Below are 6,000 nucleotides of genomic sequence, written 5' to 3'. Positions count from 1 at the left end.
AAACAGAACAAAAAACCCAGAATAAAATAAAATTGAAGTAGATTAACTCAAATCTTCCCCCCAGGTGCTGGTGTGGCCTCAGGAGCGTTTAGACTGCATGATCCGGAGTTCGCCTGCCTGCGAGCTGAACGCGTGAACATTTTCGGGTCCACCTGCACGTCGGCCTGTTAGCTGCTGCGGGACCCGCATGGCAGGCGTCGATTTCAACCCGCTGCCTGTCGCTCAGCAGTGCTCACGTCCAGCTTCGGTGGGAGCAGGTTCCGAGACGGCAGAGGCTACCCGGATGAACGGCTCCCTTCGGCCCCTCTCGTGGCCAAGAGCTTTCGTCTTTGCTTGTGGTGAGAGCAACACGTTCCCCTCTCCCAATCTGTGCCTCTCTCACCCCGTCCGTCCACTGCACCTCAGCACCTAGAGCTCACGGTGACACCTTCCCGCCGTGCGTTAAGCGTCCAGACGCCCGGAGTTAAGCCCGTGCCAACCTCGCCAGCGTCTCCCCACACGGCAGAACGCGCTGTGTTCGATTTCATCTTCTTGTTACCGCACGTTGTGACAGCCTCGTCCTGCGTTCTTCAGGAATCTGAATCCTCTCCCCGCCTTCTCCGCCCGCCCTCCCCACCCCATACGGCTGTGGGCCAAAGACTGGAAATCTCCATTGAGTGAAAAATAGATTCCTTGGTACAGAAAGAAATAAGTAATCCCAGCTCTATAACAGAAAATCATTTTCTGGGGCTTGATAATGATTTCCTAATACTGAGATATCAATCAGCTGATCCGTCTGCCGTCTCATGAAACCGCTGGGGCTGGAGGCGGGCTTAGCCCTGGCCCAGGAGCAGAATCAGCCTCCAGGAGAGGGCTGGGGAGGGCAGAGGAGGGGCGACAGCTCTGCAAACAGGGTCTGGAAGAACGCGCACGCGGTCAGCCTGCTGCTCCCTAAACACCGACGCCTTCCTGGTCCCAGGAGAGGCATGAGAGGACGAGGTGGCCCCACGCCTTGTATAGGCTGCACTATCTTCTGGAATGTTCTCCTTCTTGCCCACTCATGTGTCCTTGGGTGATAATAAAGACAATATCCATATGAGAAATAACTAAGGATACCTGTGTCGGGCACCTCTCTAAGCGCTTGATGTGTCCCCCTCGTGGTCCTCACAATCCCATGAAGTAGGTGTCTTGTTTCCTGCTTTTCAGGGGAGGTGGCTGGGCCTGGGAGAGGGGAAATTGCTGGTACAAGGACAAAAGGGTCAGGGGCGGCAGAGAAGGGATGTGTCCGTCCAAAGCCTTTGTAACCACCAGAAAGATGCAGCCCGGAAGTTACCTGTTTTACGGAGCCTCTTCCTGCCTCACCAGGAAGGATGCTCATACACCCTCTACCTCCGGCCTCACCCCTATCCAGATGCCTTGTGTGACTCTCTCTCGGAGCATTTACTGTATATCTCTTAGAGCAAGTAGTGGATGGACTGTTATAAATATTGCCTTCTCTATTGGAATGGAAACTGTTCCAAAGCACGGGAACTACAATCGACACACGCCCTGACCTGGAAGATTCGGTTGTGCAGTCAGGGTGTGCAGAAAGGAAAACTGACAGATCGAGCGAATGAAGCGGGAGGCGAACCACCCAGAGGCCCTGCGTGAAGAGGCCGGTCCTTCCTCTCCAGCCGCGGAGACGAGGGCGTGGGGCTCTCCCTTCAGCAAGAGGTTCGGCCGGGTCCGCCAGAGCGTGAGCACCGGGGAGCGGGCCCGGGGGGCTGGCGGCAGCGTGACGCCCAGGCCCAGCCCGACACCGACCTGCACCTCCTCGCCCACGGCAGTAAGTGGGCTGTGGGCCCTGCGCTCCCAGGGGTGGGCTGGGTCGGGGGCCAGTGCGATCTCACGGTCCCCACTGGAAACACCCGGATGGCCCAGGAGGGGCTCGGCCGGGGCCAAGGAAGCACGGAAGAGGAGGAGCTGCCACTCTGTGGACGGGAAACCAGTCTCCACTATGCCACAGACGCTTCTCCGACCAGGCCAGGACACACGCTGCATCTTGAGCCTTCTCTTCGGTCTTCCAGGCAGGAAACCGGGTACGGGAGGCGGCAGCCAGGGCGCCCTGGGGTGGGGGTGGGTGGAGCAGGCCAGCACGGACCTGCCACCTCTCGCCTGGACAAAGTGGATGTGAATGGGAGGACTGGCTGCCCCCTGGCTGGCAAATGTCACACGTCACCTCTGCGATGATGAAAAGGTCATTTCCTTACAGTTTTCTCTTAGGCATGTGTTGTCTTTATATCATTTTCCCTCAAAACACAACTCGATTTAGAGAAAGAGAAGGTTAATGCGGTGTGCAGGGCTGACCTAAGGGAGCTCGGCGAGGGGCTGGCAGGCAGACCCGGGAGAGGGTGACCTGACACCAAGTTCCTTGTAGGGCTGAGTGGGTTTTAAAGGTGTCTGAGAGAAAAGGAGGCTTGTGTCTCTTGTGCTGTGACGCCAGGAACCTACCCCGCGGTAGAGCCTAAGTCGGCCTCCCCACAACCGCCACCGGCACAGGCGAGACAGGGTCCCAGAAGAGTCCTCGAGGGGGACACTGGAGGCAAGTGAAAGCGTCTAGTCCAACCCCCGCACTGAGGGACAGAGAGGGTGTCGGGTGGACTGCCAGGACTGCGCGGGCAGTGAGCACTGAGACGGTTGGCAAAGCGGGCGTCACGCAAAGCAGTAAGTGGCAAAAGCGAAACACATTAGACCAATTCCGCGGCCGTGAACGTGCCCAGAATCTGGGGGTGAGAGAAAACCCGGGCTACTTTAACCTCCGCATCTGTGCACATCCGTGCACACGGCAGGGGCGGGGGATGCGCTGATGTGGCCCTTTGGGCACCTGACGGTCTCTCCGAGGCCACGGAGAGAGACAGGCTCACTCCGGAGAAACCAGAGTGAGGGCAAGTAATTTTTTAAAAAGAAATGACTCTTCGGAGAAGATGTTTCTAGATTATACACAATGGAAAACAATCTGAGGAAGAACATGTCTCAGAATAACACATACTAACATACTAAGTTCCTGGGCTGAAACATCTCCTTTGTCACTTACTACTATCCGAGCGTCTTTGAGCAAGTTTTTCAGCCTCTCTGATCGATGGTTCGACATCTGCCCAATGGTATATTAAAACAGAAATGCATCTATGCATTTGTTGTGAAATGAAATAAACTAGAATGATAAAAAAAAAAAAAATCCTCTGTAAAGCGTAAAGTGGCAGAAATATATTAAACAAGAAGAAGAAAAGGAAGATGGAAAAAACGGATGGTGAGGAGGAACTGGCGTTCGTTGAGTGTGCGAGATTCGGCAGATTGTTCCCCGCGGGGCCAGAGGAAGATGCCCTGCAGAAGTCAGGGGAAACGCATTCGCCGCAGCGAATGATGGATTCGATCGTGCAGAGTTGACTGTATCTGTGCATCAAAGTACAGGGGGCTGCACCCCGACCGTCCTGCTGAGGGACATCCGTGGCAACCGGGAGTCTGCCGATGCCCGCCGGGGCGCACAGCGGTCCGCCTTCACCCGCGCGAAAACGTTTCGGGAAAATGGGTGATGCTGGGGCCCACGTGAGGCGGCGCCGTCCCCAGGATGGCGTGTCCCCTGACCGTGGGGTTCCAAAAGGGAAAAGAAAATGGATGGAAGGATGGAAGGAAGGGAGGGAGGGAGGGAGGAAGGAAAGAAGAATGAATGGACGGACGGACGGATGGATGGATGGATGGACAGACGGACGGACAGATAACGCCATTCGGTGCTCTGAGGGCCCGACCTGAGTGCTTTTAACGGAAGAAGGGGTACCCGTTTCTAAGAGCCCATCATCCTCTTTGTGCATCATCTAGGGCATCGTCTCCTTTGTCCTCATCACAAACCCGAGAGACAGGTTGACCAGAGGTGACACCCGGGGATGGTGGACCAGTCCGCCCCAAACCGAAGAAGCTGTCGGCGAAGTTGGGACGCGTACGTAGGAGCTAAAAATCCACACATCGTCCCCCATAATGAGCTTCCTCACAATAGCCTAGAAATGAGTGGACAGGCAGACTTCGCAGACTTCGTTGGCTTTTTCGAAGTTCCCCCCGGTGCTTGGCGTGAAAACTAAGGGTCAGAGAAGAGGAAAATCAACTAAAGATAGGACAGCCGTATTTCCTGGTTGTCTGGGACACGCCCCATTTATGCTCATCGCCTTAGCAAGATTATTAAGTAGATCCATTTTTGCTCTCAAAATATCTCAAGTTGGACCTTCAGTAGAAACCACTGTTTATGAGGTGGATATTTTATAAATTAACTAGGGGTTGTAGATCAAATAGCCCTAAAGATATATATTTTAACTTTATATATCTCTATCCTTCTACCCATCCATCCATCCACCCACCCATCCACCCATCTAATCTCTATCTGAGAGGGAGTATTAGTTTTACCTCAGCTGAGTCCTTTCCCTCAGTTACTGACTGGATAGAGCCTTAAATGTAAATGGATGAATCCTGCCCCAAAGGTGGCTTCCTAAGACTTTTATCCGTTTGCACACCCTTCTCAGGCTTGCCAAGGACCCTGCACTCACCCAGACTTTCTCAGCATAATTGCCAAAGAGATAAAAGAACATCTATCTCTTGGATTTAAATTAGATAAACGGATATAAAATCGGCTTGGAGACGGCCTTCCCCAGACCTCGACCACGCTGGCTCCCCCATCTCAGACGCCCGGCCTCCGAAGCGCAGAAGCAAATGTCTGTTGTTCGTACACCAACTTGATCCCCAATCCACTCCCCGAACATCCATTTAAAACATCCCTATTGTTTATGTTCTTACTTTGACCGACAATGTCATCCGCACCCCGTTACCGGCTGAAATGCCTTTACCGTTTAAGTGCAAGCTCCCACACCGCTTCCTCCAGGACGTCTGCCTCTCAAGGACAGTCCTCTCGACAGAATGAGTCCTTGTTTTCTGTACATTGATCCCCTCCGGCATCAATTATTTAGGGATCAGGGGGCGAGCCTTACAGACCTTCGAGATGAACTCTTCTGGAAAGCGAATTCATCACCCCACTTGCCTCCCAAGCGACCCGACGTTCGGCACAGAACGGACTGGGAATGGGTGTTCACTGAGCTTAAAGGATTCACATCTACCCGGGTGTGGTGAGTGTGATGACTGTAGCTACCCACGCCTTCTGCAGGCTCAGCCCGCCCAGCCCCAGAGCCGCGCTGGCCTTGACCTTGACCGACAGGAAGCGGGCTCGCCCTGGCCTTGACCTTGACCGACAGGAAGCGGGCTCGCAGATTCCCCGCCGTGCTTCCTGTCTCTCCCACGCTTCTCCCTTCCAGTAACGGGGCCGTCCCTCGCTCTGGCCGCCGAGTCCCGCTGCTGAGGTCAGAGCGGCTGCGAGGACCATCCCTTAGCTTTGAAAGTTGAAATGGCATTCAGAAACTTTTTTTTTTAGAAGAAGGGCAAATAACGTTGGATTGTCTCGGAGGGAAAGACAGATGAACTGTCTGAGTTCTGAGTTTGCCGCCCCGACTGCTCCGGTCTGCAGGGTCCAACTTCGCCTCCTCTTTCCCGCTTCCTCTCTCTCCCCCTGTCTCTCGTCCTCTCTCTTTTCTTCCTCTGTGTCTTTTCTTTCTCGCCCTCCCCATGGTACTGAATGAAACGTGGCCAGACCTGGTCTCTGACCCTTCCTTCTTAGAGAGTCTATCCATTCTCTAGAGACCTTCTTTATTCAGTGATGCTAATGTCATTGATCCGAGTCCAGGTTTCTTTTCCATCAATCGCATTCCGGCCAGGTCTTTGAGATGTTACACCTCCGCCTGTTTGATTGGACTTGGGTGGTACCCAAATCTCCACAGCCGCACACAGGCCTGCATCCCATTTTGGGAGAGCTTAATTCCACAGATGGCTAATCTCATTTTTTTCTGTGTTGATTTTTTTCCCCTACTTTCTCTCATGGAGAGTAATTTATTTTGAAGTTCCAGGAGCACTTCATAGTAACCTCTCATTTACTGATGATCATAATAATAATAA

This window comes from Pteropus vampyrus, unplaced genomic scaffold, assembly GCF_000151845.1.
Source record: "Pteropus vampyrus isolate Shadow unplaced genomic scaffold, Pvam_2.0 Scaffold458, whole genome shotgun sequence".
Taxonomy (NCBI): Eukaryota; Metazoa; Chordata; class Mammalia; order Chiroptera; family Pteropodidae; genus Pteropus; species Pteropus vampyrus.
Note: the sequence above shows the minus strand (reverse complement) of the source record.